Raw genomic sequence first — 14,790 nt, forward strand, 5'->3', positions numbered from 1 at the left:
ATTGATTGTCAATAAAGCAATTTTCAATCAAAAAAATCTGTTCTTATCAGTTTAATATCTGATACGTCCCCTATCTGGGGACCATATATTAAATGGATTTTTAGAACAGGGAGATGGAAATAGAGCTTGCTCTGTCCACTCCACGCATTGACCTGGTATTGCAGTATTTCCAGGACCGGTGCACCCTTTCCTTATGTGTTGACTAAAATCAGATTCCAAAAGTGTTTTTTGTGTTTGCCATTGTTTCTGTCTTTCTGAAGGGATCTCCCCTTTTAATCCCATTATTTCAACACCTGTTGGACAATGCATGAGTGATAATGAGCTAATTGATTAAATGCAATTAATGAATACATTGCCACCTCTTGTTTTGTGTCGTCTGTGTGTCTGTGTTTCCGGCATTTCACATTGGAACAGCTCATTCACCTTCCTTGTCTTCTCTCCGCCCTCCCTTTTAGGTAAGTTAAAGAGCTGCACCTGAGCCAGCCACTGATTGATGCAGCACCACAGTCAAATAGTGGAGTGGAGTAGGGGAACAGCAAACAGCCATTAAAGCCGCCCGCCCGCCCGCCCGCCCGCCACAATGGACCTACCTGTGTACACTAGATGGATGTGATGGAATGTACTGTCGTCCCTACATTTCAAGAAGGAGTAAGAATTGCAGTTGCAACAAAGCCTTGCTTGCCTACAAAGAGAGCAGCAATTTGGATTTGTTACTATGTTACCTAGAAGAATAACAAACTGTGCAAGGATGGAGGTTGTAGGAGCAAGGAGAAGTTGTCTGTAAAGTTGGTGGATGCTTATTTTCCATTTTGCAGTCCCTTGTCTCCCTCTTGTGGCCTCCTGGAGGCAACTAGCTGTGCAAAAAAAGACAGCCTGGCGGCCGGCTGTTGCAGTGTTGCCCTCTCAGGCAACACTGAGTGACTGACTGAGCCGCACCGTCTTATATAAAGTTCAGACGGAACTTTGCACGTGTCATAGTGGAGCCCTGAGGAGCCAGAGCCAGCTTTCTGACATCATAATGGGGCCTCAGAGATAAAAGCCTGGGCCCAGGCAGTGTTGGTCAGTGCTGCTCAGCAGGCAGCACTGGACTGGATTACAGCTGATACAAGGTGTGAAGGAACAAGGGGTGGCTGTGGGCATGCACTGGCTGCCGCTGCCAGTGTTTATCTGCATGGCAGCAGGGCATTTGGGCGTTGCAAGGAAGGCGTTTTTATGTAGATTCCTCCTCTTTCAGCACTGCATTGTGGTGCAAGCAAAAGAAGCAAATCCTGTCTGGCTTCCTCTCCGGCCTTTATTCACCTCCCGTGTAGCTGTGAGTGTGTGAGCCTGCAGGGCCCCATGGAATTGCCTAGAAGTAGGCTGAATCGCTGCAAGGGCTGAACAGCAGTAACGGGCAGGCTCGGGCAACGCGCGGCCCGTTCGGGTTATCGCTTCTCGGCCTTTTGGCTAAGATCAAGTGTAGTATCTGTTCTTATCAGTTTAATATCTGATACGTCCCCTATCTGGGGACCATATATTAAATGGATTTTTAGAACAGGGAGATGGAAATAGAGCTTGCTCTGTCCACTCCACGCATTGACCTGGTATTGCAGTATTTCCAGGACCGGTGCACCCTTTCCTTATGTGTTGACTAAAATGAGATTCCAAAAGTGTTTTTTGTGTTTGCCATTGTTTCTGTCTTTCTGAAGGGATCTCCCCTTTTAATCCCATTATTTCAACACCTGTTGGACAATGCATGAGTGATAATGAGCTAATTGATTAAATGCAATTAATGAATACATTGCCACCTCTTGTTTTGTGTCGTCTGTGTGTCTGTGTTTCCGGCATTTCACATTGGAACAGCTCATTCACCTTCCTTGTCTTCTCTCCGCCCTCCCTTTTAGGTAAGTTAAAGAGCTGCACCTGAGCCAGCCACTGATTGATGCAGCACCACAGTCAAATAGTGGAGTGGAGTAGGGGAACAGCAAACAGCCATTAAAGCCGCCCGCCCGCCACAATGGACCTACCTGTGTACACTAGATGGATGTGATGGAATGTACTGTCGTCCCTACATTTCAAGAAGGAGTAAGAATTGCAGTTGCAACAAAGCCTTGCTTGCCTACAAAGAGAGCAGCAATTTGGATTTGTTACTATGTTACCTAGAAGAATAACAAACTGTGCAAGGATGGAGGTTGTAGGAGCAAGGAGAAGTTGTCTGTAAAGTTGGTGGATGCTTATTTTCCATTTTGCAGTCCCTTGTCTCCCTCTTGTGGCCTCCTGGAGGCAACTAGCTGTGCAAAAAAAGACAGCCTGGCGGCCGGCTGTTGCAGTGTTGCCCTCTCAGGCAACACTGAGTGACTGACTGAGCCGCACCGTCTTATATAAAGTTCAGACGGAACTTTGCACGTGTCATAGTGGAGCCCTGAGGAGCAAGAGCCAGCTTTCTGACATCATAATGGGGCCTCAGAGATAAAAGCCTGGGCCCAGGCAGTGTTGGTCAGTGCTGCTCAGCAGGCAGCACTGGACTGGACTGGATTACAGCTGATACAAGGTGTGAAGGAACAAGGGGTGGCTGTGGGCATGCACTGGCTGCCGCTGCCAGTGTTTATCTGCATGGCAGCAGGGCATTTGGGCGTTGTCAGGAAGGCGTTTTTATGTAGATTCCTCCTCTTTCAGCACTGCATTGTGGTGCAAGCAAAAGAAGCAAATCCTGTCTGGCTTCCTCTCCGGCCTTTATTCACCTCCCGTGTAGCTGTGAGTGTGTGAGCCTGCAGGGCCCCATGGAATTGCCTAGAAGTAGGCTGAATCGCTGCAAGGGCTGAACAGCAGTATCGGGCAGGCTCGGGCAACGCGCGGCCCGTTCGGGTTATCGCTTCTCGGCCTTTTGGCTAAGATCAAGTGTAGTATCTGTTCTTATCAGTTTAATATCTGATACGTCCCCTATCTGGGGACCATATATTAAATCGATTTTTAGAACAGGGAGATGGAAATAGAGCTTGCTCTGTCCACTCCACGCATTGACCTGGTATTGCAGTATTTCCAGGACCGGTGCACCCTTTCCTTATGTGTTGACTAAAATCAGATTCCAAAAGTGTTTTTTGTGTTTGCCATTGTTTCTGTCTTTCTGAAGGGATCTCCCCTTTTAATCGCATTATTTCAACACCTGTTGGACAATGCATGAGTGATAATGAGCTAATTGATTAAATGCAATTAATGAATACATTGCCACCTCTTGTTTTGTGTCGTCTGTGTGTCTGTGTTTCCGGCATTTCACATTGGAACAGCTCATTCACCTTCCTTGTCTTCTCTCCGCCCTCCCTTTTAGGTAAGTTAAAGAGCTGCACCTGAGCCAGCCACTGATTGATGCAGCACCACAGTCAAATAGTGGAGTGGAGTAGGGGAACAGCAAACAGCCATTAAAGCCGCCCGCCCGCCCGCCACAATGGACCTACCTGTGTACACTAGATGGATGTGATGGAATGTACTGTCGTCCCTACATTTCAAGAAGGAGTAAGAATTGCAGTTGCAACAAAGCCTTGCTTGCCTACAAAGAGAGCAGCAATTTGGATTTGTTACTATGTTACCTAGAAGAATAACAAACTGTGCAAGGATGGAGGTTGTAGGAGCAAGGAGAAGTTGTCTGTAAAGTTGGTGGATGCTTATTTTCCATTTTGCAGTCCCTTGTCTCCCTCTTGTGGCCTCCTGGAGGCAACTAGCTGTGCAAAAAAAGACAGCCTGGCGGCCGGCTGTTGCAGTGTTGCCCTCTCAGGCAACACTGAGTGACTGACTGAGCCGCACCGTCTTATATAAAGTTCAGACGGAACTTTGCACGTGTCATAGTGGAGCCCTGAGGAGCCAGAGCCAGCTTTCTGACATCATAATGGGGCCTCAGAGATAAAAGCCTGGGCCCAGGCAGTGTTGGTCAGTGCTGCTCAGCAGGCAGCACTGGACTGGACTGGATTACAGCTGATACAAGGTGTGAAGGAACAAGGGGTGGCTGTGGGCATGCACTGGCTGCCGCTGCCAGTGTTTATCTGCATGGCAGCAGGGCATTTGGGCGTTGCCAGGAAGGCGTTTTTATGTAGATTCCTCCTCTTTCAGCACTGCATTGTGGTGCAAGCAAAAGAAGCAAATCCTGTCTGGCTTCCTCTCCGGCCTTTATTCACCTCCCGTGTAGCTGTGAGTGTGTGAGCCTGCAGGGCCCCATGGAATTGCCTAGAAGTAGGCTGAATCGCTGCAAGGGCTGAACAGCAGTAACGGGCAGGCTCGGGCAACGCGCGGCCCGTTCGGGTTATCGCTTCTCGGCCTTTTGGCTAAGATCAAGTGTAGTATCTGTTCTTATCAGTTTAATATCTGATACGTCCCCTATCTGGGGACCATATATTAAATGGATTTTTAGAACAGGGAGATGGAAATAGAGCTTGCTCTGTCCACTCCACGCATTGACCTGGTATTGCAGTATTTCCAGGACCGGTGCACCCTTTCCTTATGTGTTGACTAAAATCAGATTCCAAAAGTATTTTTTGTGTTTGCCATTGTTTCTGTCTTTCTGAAGGGATCTCCCCTTTTAATCCCATTATTTCAACACCTGTTGGACAATGCATGAGTGATAATGAGCTAATTGATTAAATGCAATTAATGAATACATTGCCACCTCTTGTTTTGTGTCGTCTGTGTGTCTGTGTTTCCGGCATTTCACATTGGAACAGCTCATTCACCTTCCTTGTCTTCTCTCCGCCCTCCCTTTTAGGTAAGTTAAAGAGCTGCACCTGAGCCAGCCACTGATTGATGCAGCACCACAGTCAAATAGTGGAGTGGAGTAGGGGAACAGCAAACAGCCATTAAAGCCGCCCGCCCGCCACAATGAACCTACCTGTGTACACTAGATGGATGTGATGGAATGTACTGTCATCCCTACATTTCAAGAAGGAGTAAGAATTGCAGTTGCAACAAAGCCTTGCTTGCCTACAAAGAGAGCAGCAATTTGGATTTGTTACTATGTTACCTAGAAGAATAACAAACTGTGCAAGGATGGAGGTTGTAGGAGCAAGGAGAAGTTGTCTGTAAAGTTAGTGGATGCTTATTTTCCATTTTGCAGTCCCTTGTCTCCCTCTTGTGGCCTCCTGGAGGCAACTAGCTGTGCAAAAAAAGACAGCCTGGCGGCCGGCTGTTGCAGTGTTGGTCTCTCAGGCAACACTGAGTGACTGACTGAGCCGCACCGTCTTATATAAAGTTCAGACGGAACTTTGCACGTGTCATAGTGGAGCCCTGACGAGCCAGAGCCAGCTTTCTGACATCATAATGGGGCCTCAGAGATAAAAGCCTGGGCCCAGGCAGTGTTGGTCAGTGCTGCTCAGCAGGCAGCACTGGACTGGACTGGATTACAGCTGATACAAGGTGTGAAGGAACAAGGGGTGGCTGTGGGCATGCACTGGCTGCCGCTGCCAGTGTTTATCTGCATGGCAGCAGGGCATTTGGGCGTTGCCAGGAAGGCGTTTTTATGTAGATTCCTCCTCTTTCAGCACTGCATTGTGGTGCAAGCAAAAGAAGCAAATCCTGTCTGGCTTCCTCTCCGGCCTTTATTCACCTCCCGTGTAGCTGTGAGTGTGTGAGCCTGCAGGGCCCCATGGAATTGCCTAGAAGTAGGCTGAATCGCTGCAAGGGCTGAACAGCAGTATCGGGCAGGCTCGGGCAACGCGCGGCCCGTTCGGGTTATCGCTTCTCGGCCTTTTGGCTAAGATCAAGTGTGGTATCTGTTCTTATCAGTTTAATATCTGATACGTCCCCTATCTGGGGACCATATATTAAATGGATTTTTAGAACAGGGAGATGGAAATAGAGCTTGCTCTGTCCACTCCACGCATTGACCTGGTATTGCAGTATTTCCAGGATCGGTGCACCCTTTCCTTATGTGTTGACTAAAATCAGATTCCAAAAGTGTTTTTTGTGTTTGCCATTGTTTCTGTCTTTCTGAAGGGATCTCCCCTTTTAATCCCATTATTTCAACACCTGTTGGACAATGCATGAGTGATAATGAGCTAATTGATTAAATGCAATTAATGAATACATTGCCACCTCTTGTTTTGTGTCGTCTGTGTGTCTGTGTTTCCGGCATTTCACATTGGAACAGCTCATTCACCTTCCTTGTCTTCTCTCCGCCCTCCCTTTTAGGTAAGTTAAAGAGCTGCACCTGAGCCAGCCACTGATTGATGCAGCACCACAGTCAAATAGTGGAGTGGAGTAGGGGAACAGCAAACAGCCATTAAAGCCGCCCGCCCGCCCGCCCGCCACAATGGACCTACCTGTGTACACTAGATGGATGTGATGGAATGTACTGTCGTCCCTACATTTCAAGAAGGAGTAAGAATTGCAGTTGCAACAAAGCCTTGCTTGCCTACAAAGAGAGCAGCAATTTGGATTTGTTACTATGTTACCTAGAAGAATAACAAACTGTGCAAGGATGGAGGTTGTAGGAGCAAGGAGAAGTTGTCTGTAAAGTTGGTGGATGCTTATTTTCCATTTTGCAGTCCCTTGTCTCCCTCTTGTGGCCTCCTGGAGGCAACTAGCTGTGCAAAAAAAGACAGCCTGGCGGCCGGCTGTTGCAGTGTTGCCCTCTCAGGCAACACTGAGTGACTGACTGAGCCGCACCGTCTTATATAAAGTTCAGACGGAACTTTGCACGTGTCATAGTGGAGCCCTGAGGAGCCAGAGCCAGCTTTCTGACATCATAATGGGGCCTCAGAGATAAAAGCCTGGGCCCAGGCAGTGTTGGTCAGTGCTGCTCAGCAGGCAGCACTGGACTGGACTGGATTACAGCTGATACAAGGTGTGAAGGAACAAGGGGTGGCTGTGGGCATGCACTGGCTGCCGCTGCCAGTGTTTATCTGCATGGCAGCAGGGCATTTGGGCGTTGCCAGGAAGGCGTTTTTATGTAGATTCCTCCTCTTTCAGCACTGCATTGTGGTGCAAGCAAAAGAAGCAAATCCTGTCTGGCTTCCTCTCCGGCCTTTATTCACCTCCCGTGTAGCTGTGAGTGTGTGAGCCTGCAGGGCCCCATGGAATTGCCTAGAAGTAGGCTGAATCGCTGCAAGGGCTGAACAGCAGTATCGGGCAGGCTCGGGCAACGCGCGGCCCGTTCGGGTTATCGCTTCTCGGCCTTTTGGCTAAGATCAAGTGTAGTATCTGTTCTTATCAGTTTAATATCTGATACGTCCCCTATCTGGGGACCATATATTAAATGGATTTTTAGAACAGGGAGATGGAAATAGAGCTTGCTCTGTCCACTCCACGCATTGACCTGGTATTGCAGTATTTCCAGGACCGGTGCACCCTTTCCTTATGTGTTGACTAAAATCAGATTCCAAAAGTGTTTTTTGTGTTTGCCATTGTTTCTGTCTTTCTGAAGGGATCTCCCCTTTTAATCCCATTATTTCAACACCTGTTGGACAATGCATGAGTGATAATGAGCTAATTGATTAAATGCAATTAATAAATACATTGCCACCTCTTGTTTTGTGTCGTCTGTGTGTCTGTGTTTCCGGCATTTCACATTGGAACAGCTCATTCACCTTCCTTGTCTTCTCTCCGCCCTCCCTTTTAGGTAAGTTAAAGAGCTGCACCTGAGCCAGCCACTGATTGATGCAGCACCACAGTCAAATAGTGGAGTGGAGTAGGGGAACAGCAAACAGCCATTAAAGCCGCCCGCCCGCCCGCCACAATGGACCTACCTGTGTACACTAGATGGATGTGATGGAATGTACTGTCGTCCCTACATTTCAAGAAGGAGTAAGAATTGCAGTTGCAACAAAGCCTTGCTTGTCTACAAAGAGAGCAGCAATTTGGATTTGTTACTATGTTACCTAGAAGAATAACAAACTGTGCAAGGATGGAGGTTGTAGGAGCAAGGAGAAGTTGTCTGTAAAGTTGGTGGATGCTTATTTTCCATTTTGCAGTCCCTTGTCTCCCTCTTGTGGCCTCCTGGAGGCAACTAGCTGTGCAAAAAAAGACAGCCTGGCGGCCGGCTGTTGCAGTGTTGCCCTCTCAGGCAACACTGAGTGACTGACTGAGCCGCACCGTCTTATATAAAGTTCAGACGGAACTTTGCACGTGTCATAGTGGAGCCCTGAGGAGCCAGAGCCAGCTTTCTGACATCATAATGGGGCCTCAGAGATAAAAGCCTGGGCCCAGGCAGTGTTGGTCAGTGCTGCTCAGCAGGCAGCACTGGACTGGACTGGATTACAGCTGATACAAGGTGTGAAGGAACAAGGGGTGGCTGTGGGCATGCACTGGCTGCCGCTGCCAGTGTTTATCTGCATGGCAGCAGGGCATTTGGGCGTTGCCAGGAAGGCGTTTTTATGTAGATTCCTCCTCTTTCAGCACTGCATTGTGGTGCAAGCAAAAGAAGCAAATCCTGTCTGGCTTCCTCTCCGGCCTTTATTCACCTCCTGTGTAGCTGTGAGTGTGTGAGCCTGCAGGGCCCATGGAATTGCCTAGAAGTAGGCTGAATCGCTGCAAGGGCTGAACAGCAGTATCGGGCAGGCTCGGGCAACGCGCGGCCCGTTCGGGTTATCGCTTCTCGGCCTTCTGGCTGAGATCAAGTGTAGTTCTGATTACTTGTAGTCAGTGCTGCCTGGTCTTGGTTAGGAGGTGCTCGGGGGATCGTCCAGGTTCGCCTGGACTTCACCCCCGTGCTGCTATTTGGGAGAGAGGCTTAGTCCTGAGCAACGAGTTGCGATCCACATATCCCCCGTGTAGGCTTCGGCCGAAAAGGGGAAAGCTGCGTAGACGTTACGTCACCAACGGGTGGCGTAACTTTCCCTGAAAACCCCTCACCATGGACGAAAGTCCTGGTGAGATACCGGCGTATGCCCGGATAAAGAATACAATCCGTGTTATTGTATCAGAAGAGAAGGCGACGACCTGCGGCCTGAAGTTCTTGGTGGAGACCGTGCTTGTTGGCATTTTCAACATTCAGAAGCGGGAGATATTGGCGGTACAAGACTATCCTAGGAGAAGAACATACGACATAACTTTTGTACAGAATGGAGTGTTCCAAGATCTGCTGGCGGCATACATGGTAAAAAACGATCCGAGACTGGACGGTATTGAATTTTACGAACATGTGTTGGACATCACTAAGATGATTGTGATAAAAATGTACTGCCCGTTTGCTGATTTAAAAGATGTGATGTCCTTTTTATCCCCCTATTTCAAAAGTGTCAAATGTATTGGCAAAATAATGAACGAAGTTGGAGTTTGGACGTCAAAGTGGAGATTTTTAGTAACTTGTTATAGAGATGCCAATACAGCAGGGGGGATAATGTTGCCGCCAGCACGCTTTAAATTAGGTGATATGGCAGGAGATCTTTTTTACACAGGAATGCCTCCATTCTGTAGAAAATGTCAAAAGTACGGTCACACCAAAGAGTTCTGCGAAAGCACCTGTAGGAACTGTGGCAGCTCTGAGCACGAGGCCAAAACTTGCCCTCTGGGGAAAAGGTGTCGTTTTTGCAGCCGAGTTGGTCATCTATATGCTACTTGTCCCCACAGATCGGAACAACCCGAGGTCCGGCCGAGGCGTCCAGAGCAGCCAGCAGGCCAGATCGCCCCCGCACAAGGAGAGGAACCAAGAGGTGAAGAGGCTGATGACATGGACACCTCCAGCAGACCCCCCCAAACAGGTGACCCAAAGGAGCAAAGGCGGTTTAAGAGAAGAGCCAGTGATCAGCGGACGAAAAAGCCCCCTCAGGAAACGGAGGAGATGGGTAGTTCGGATGAAGCTGATCCGCCTGGGCCGCAGGAGGTGCTGGGTCAGCCTGTACCTGAGGCAGAGGACCCGGGCGGAGCGGCAGCAAGGTCTAAGAGGCGTAGGGCGTACTCGGAGGTGGCAGCGGGGGTGCCGATGGGAGTACCTGCTAGAGCGAAAGCAGGGAAACCAGTTGACGCGCCCCCGGAAGCACCAGCTGAAGGTCTCCCCCCTTCTCGCCAGTTGGGGGAGACAAGCATAGCCACCTCTGAGGTGACAGAAGTCCCTGAAACGGCCGCGAGTGCGTTTCCTGCCCCTATCGTAGGGGAGGAGGCTGCCATACGAGATGCTCCAGAAACCTTGCCCGTGGAGTCCATATGGGACCCATTTTCGATCAGTGCCTCAGGTATGGCGGGGGGTCAGCTGTCTGACATGAGTTCCTCTCCAATCTCCTCAAGTTATACAGTCGGTTTGAAGTCGGAGGGCGATGAGAGTTCGAGTGAGGTCTCTGGTAACGCCGAGGACTGCTGAGGCCACCTCGGGTAAGATTACATAAGACTGTCTCTTTTCCCTTTTCCTCATGGCAGAGTTAGGTGGCATTTCCTTAAATGTTAGGAGCGTGCATTCCAAGACGAGAAGAGCTGCCCTGTTTGATTATCTTTCTATTTTTTCCGCCACCGTTTTTTTCCTACAGGAATGCTGTATCCCACATCGCACGAACTACAACAAATATAAGGAAGACTGGAGACTCGGACCTTCAGTGTGGTCCGGGTCTAACGATTCCAGAGCCGCAGGTGTCGCCATTTTATTTAAAGGGAACGTTTTAATTGACAGTTTTAATGAAATTTTACCAGGTAGAATTTTATTGGTCAAAGCTTTTATAGACGGTATTAGATGGCAGTTTTTAAATTTTTATGGGTCCTCGGACAAGAATGAAAGAGCTAGAATGCTAGAGATTTTACCCCTTTTTTTAAACGATTCAGAGCCACTTGTTTTAGCGGGTGATTTTAATTGTATTTTAAAGGGGGAACGCCGGTTCTCTAACTCAGTAAGCAGGAATTATGACAAAACCTCCTCATTATTAAAAGATATAGTTACTGATTTTAAACTTACTGATGTTTTTAAGAAATGTAACAGCAATTTATCTGCAGAGGCCGGCGTCACCTGGAGCAATGTGAACTGTAGCTCCAGGATCGATTTTATATTCTGCTCTTATCAAGTACTGCCTTTTAAATGTGATCTTAATCCCAATGTTTTATCTGATCATAAATTATTGTATTTTAAAGTTAAAAATGATATTGGGAAAAATACTGTCAAAAAAGCCTGGAAAATGAACGTTTCCCTTTTAGATGATCCGCAAATTTTATCTGATTTTATTACCTTTTATAAGGGCTGCAGACGGATAAGACATCCAAATATGTCCATAGTCTCATGGTGGGAGAAAATAAAAATAAAAATAAGAGACTTTTTCATAAAAATCGGAAGGAGAAAAGCAAAAGAAAAACAGGATTTTTTTGCTAATTTGAATACCCGGCTGCAGACCCAATACAAGTTCAGAGAACAGGGTATGCAGGTGGAGGAGGAGATTATGGAGATTAGGAAGGAGATCTCCCAGTGCCTGGAGCAGAGAGGTAAGGAAATTGTCTTTCGCTCAAAAATGAAACACCTCGAGGAAAATGAGACCTGCTCCAGGTACTTTTTTAAGAAAATTAACGATAAGCATACCCTGTTAGACAATGTTGATGGAGATACAAACACTGACAATATTTTAAAAAAGGTACACAGATTTTATGCGGATCTTTTTAATATAAAGCTTGTTAATGTTGATTTGATGAACGACTCATTGAAGGAGGTTGACGCTGTTTTAAATCCTGTCTCCAAAGATTTTTTATTACAGGATATTACGGAACAGGAGATTTTAGATACCATCAAGAGTTTTAAAACAGGTAAAGTCCCTGGCCCTGATGGTATACCCATAGAGTTTTATGTCACATTTTATGGAGTTTTAAAAGAGGATCTCTATTCCCTTTTTACTCAAGTTTTTAGAACAAAAGCCCTCCCGGGGTCCTGGAAGAAAGGTGAGGTGTCCCTGCTTTATAAAAAGGGGGACAAAACAGATATTAAAAACTGGAGGCCTATCACCTTACTAAACGCAGACTATAAAATAATGGCCAAGATTTGCGCGAATAGACTAAAGGCTGTTATAGAGAAAATCGTCCACTCCAACCAAGTCTGTGGGATACCTGGGAGGAGCATATGGGACAATTTAAACCTTTTAAAAGATGCTATTGGTGATACGAAGGAGAGAAAAGGCAGATTGGCGGTTTTATCCATAGATTTCGAGAAAGCCTTTGATAGAGTATCACATTTTTATCTTTTTAAGGTTTTAGAAAAGATGGGTATACCAGAAGGTTTTTTACAGTCTCTGAAGGCCTTTTATGAAAATTGTACGAGCAAGATTTTAGTAAAGGGTTTTAAGACACAGGATGTCCTTTTAAACTCCGGAGTGAAGCAGGGGTGTCCCTTGTCCCCACTACTTTTTATATGTGCGATCGAGCCTCTACTCTGCAGATTGAGGAATGACAGGCAGATATGTGGAGTCCCCCTGCCGGGCGGGGGGGGACTAGAGGCAAAAGTGGTGGGGTACATGGATGATGTCGCGGTCCTGTGCAGGGACGCCCCGTCACTGCAAAAAGCATTACAACAGATATACCAATTTTGCTGCTCCTCCGGTTTTAAAGTCAATTTTAATAAAAGTAATATTTTAAATATTGGCAATATGATTTTACAGGACATTCCAGTCCCTGTGTCGGAGTCTGTACAGATTTTAGGGGTCTCCTTCAATGAGTCAAACAATGGTTTTATCAGTTGGGACTTGGTGGCACAAAAAGTTAATAAGAAAATTTGTTTATGGAATCTTAGAAAACTGACAATGGAGGGAAAAATTTTAATCACAAAAATGGTGATTTTACCAATTTTATTATATCTAAGTATGGTTTTCCCTCCCCCTGATATTTTATTAAAAAAGATTACCAAGGCATGTTTTACATTTTTATGGAATTCTAGGATGGAGAAGCTCAGGAGAGAAAAAGTGATGTTACCAAAGCTAATGGGTGGTAAAGATTTTCCAAATATAAAAGCATTTCTTTTAATCCATTTTTTTACACTGTGTCTTAATACTGTTTTTAAGGAACACTACTGGTCTTATTTTATCCGTTTTAACACTGGCTATTTTATGAGGAGGTACGGATGGTTCTCTACGGTTTTAAGCTCGCCATATGCTTTTAACCTGCCAGACCAGTATAAGATTTTAGAAAAAATAGTGAACCTTTTTAACCTAAAAGACAAAAGAATAGAAGATGTAAAAAATAGTAAATATGTTTTAAAGGAAATAAAAGAAAATGTTTTAATAGCCCCCATTAGCAATTTTAATGAAAACAAATGCAAAATTATCTGGAGCATGGTTAATGCTAAATTCATTTTTAATTCACAGAAGGATCTGGCCTGGAGCTGCGCCCACGAGTGTCTTCCATGCCGGGCATTCCAGCATCGAAGGGGACTGACCAACTCGGCTGCGTGTCCAAGGGGAGGATGCCGCGATGACGAGACAGTCTTACATCTCTTTTGGCAATGTTATTTTTCACAACTAATATGGACAAAAATCCTCCCCTTGATGAAGAAGATAACCGGAATAAAAAGAATTACAAGTGAAGGCGTATTTTACGGATGTCTGGAGTGCCCAACAAGGACTCAGAAAATTATGGCATGGAAGATTACTAACTGCGTTAAAGCAGCTCTGTGGGCGGCCAGGAATATTCTTTTATTCAAACATGAAATTTTATCTGTGAATGATATTTTAGGAATTTGTTTTTATGAAATGCACAAATATTATCTTTTAGACAAAAAATTCTCTCCTGTTTTAAGTAGAAAATGGTTTTTTAGCGAATGGAATTCTATAATATGATGCCACCAAGTGCCCTTTTATAAATTGTATGATTTTAATCTGACAATTTGTATTTATTTTTTAACCATTGTTGTAAAATGTGAATCCCTGTAAAAATGTTGAAAAATGTTAATTTATTGTAAAACCTGAAAAATTTTAAATAAACGGTTACCCCCAAAGTTGGGGTAGTCAACTTAAAAAAAATCTGTTCTTATCAGTTTAATATCTGATACGTCCCCTATCTGGGGACCATATATTAAATGGATTTTTAGAACAGGGAGATGGAAATAGAGCTTGCTCTGTCCACTCCACGCATTGACCTGGTATTGCAGTATTTCCAGGACCGGTGCACCCTTTCCTTATGTGTTGACTAAAATGAGATTCCAAAAGTGTTTTTTGTGTTTGCCATTGTTTCTGTCTTTCTGAAGGGATCTCCCCTTTTAATCCCATTATTTCAACACCTGTTGGACAATGCATGAGTGATAATGAGCTAATTGATTAAATGCAATTAATGAATACATTGCCACCTCTTGTTTTGTGTCGTCTGTGTGTCTGTGTTTCCGGCATTTCACATTGGAACAGCTCATTCACCTTCCTTGTCTTCTCTCCGCCCTCCCTTTTAGGTAAGTTAAAGAGCTGCACCTGAGCCAGCCACTGATTGATGCAGCACCACAGTCAAATAGTGGAGTGGAGTAGGGGAACAGCAAACAGCCATTAAAGCCGCCCGCCCGCCCGCCCGCCACAATGGACCTACCTGTGTACACTAGATGGATGTGATGGAATGTACTGTCGTCCCTACATTTCAAGAAGGAGTAAGAATTGCAGTTGCAACAAAGCCTTGCTCTTAGCAGCATGTTCAGAACCACTGTTTCTGAGGCTAATTCTTGAACCGTAAGTCATAGACGCTCGATCTTGGCGGCATTCGTCTCAGCGCCTGGCAATTAGTATAGAAGCACTGTTTCCCACTGTTTCTGAGGCTAATTCTTGAACCGTAAGTCTTAGGCCTCATTCACACGGCAGGGTTTCCCGGCCGGGTGCCGGCCGTTCATAAATCGGCCGGCACCCGGCTGCATTAGGAATAATAGACCCCTAATGGTGACGGCTGGGTTTTCCGGCTCTTGCG

General features: G+C 46.0%; 6 non-coding genes and 1 pseudogene across 6 annotated transcripts; all 7 read left to right on the top strand.

Annotated features, from left to right (window-relative positions):
- On the top strand, positions 1–189 carry LOC142674902 (U2 spliceosomal RNA). Its single transcript, XR_012851977.1, has one exon. It is a non-coding gene; the product is annotated as a U2 spliceosomal RNA (small nuclear RNA).
- A 1,237-nt stretch (positions 190–1,426) lies between these two features.
- On the top strand, positions 1,427–1,617 carry LOC142674806 (U2 spliceosomal RNA). Its single transcript, XR_012851891.1, has one exon. It is a non-coding gene; the product is annotated as a U2 spliceosomal RNA (small nuclear RNA).
- Positions 1,618–2,847: 1,230 nt separating this feature from the next.
- LOC142674813 (U2 spliceosomal RNA) lies at positions 2,848–3,038 on the top strand. The gene has a single exon (XR_012851898.1). It is a non-coding gene; the product is annotated as a U2 spliceosomal RNA (small nuclear RNA).
- A 1,234-nt stretch (positions 3,039–4,272) lies between these two features.
- On the top strand, positions 4,273–4,463 carry LOC142674807 (U2 spliceosomal RNA). The gene has a single exon (XR_012851892.1). It is a non-coding gene; the product is annotated as a U2 spliceosomal RNA (small nuclear RNA).
- Positions 4,464–5,693: 1,230 nt separating this feature from the next.
- On the top strand, positions 5,694–5,884 carry LOC142674867 (U2 spliceosomal RNA). Its single transcript, XR_012851947.1, has one exon. It is a non-coding gene; the product is annotated as a U2 spliceosomal RNA (small nuclear RNA).
- Positions 5,885–7,122: 1,238 nt separating this feature from the next.
- LOC142674809 (U2 spliceosomal RNA) lies at positions 7,123–7,313 on the top strand. Its single transcript, XR_012851894.1, has one exon. It is a non-coding gene; the product is annotated as a U2 spliceosomal RNA (small nuclear RNA).
- A 6,530-nt stretch (positions 7,314–13,843) lies between these two features.
- Positions 13,844–14,024, top strand: LOC142674912 (U2 spliceosomal RNA; annotated as a pseudogene).
- The last annotated feature ends 766 nt before the right edge of the window (positions 14,025–14,790 follow it).

The sequence above is a fragment of the Rhinoderma darwinii genome (assembly GCF_050947455.1).
Source record: "Rhinoderma darwinii isolate aRhiDar2 chromosome 2 unlocalized genomic scaffold, aRhiDar2.hap1 SUPER_2_unloc_21, whole genome shotgun sequence".
NCBI classification, from domain to species: domain Eukaryota; kingdom Metazoa; phylum Chordata; class Amphibia; order Anura; family Rhinodermatidae; genus Rhinoderma; species Rhinoderma darwinii.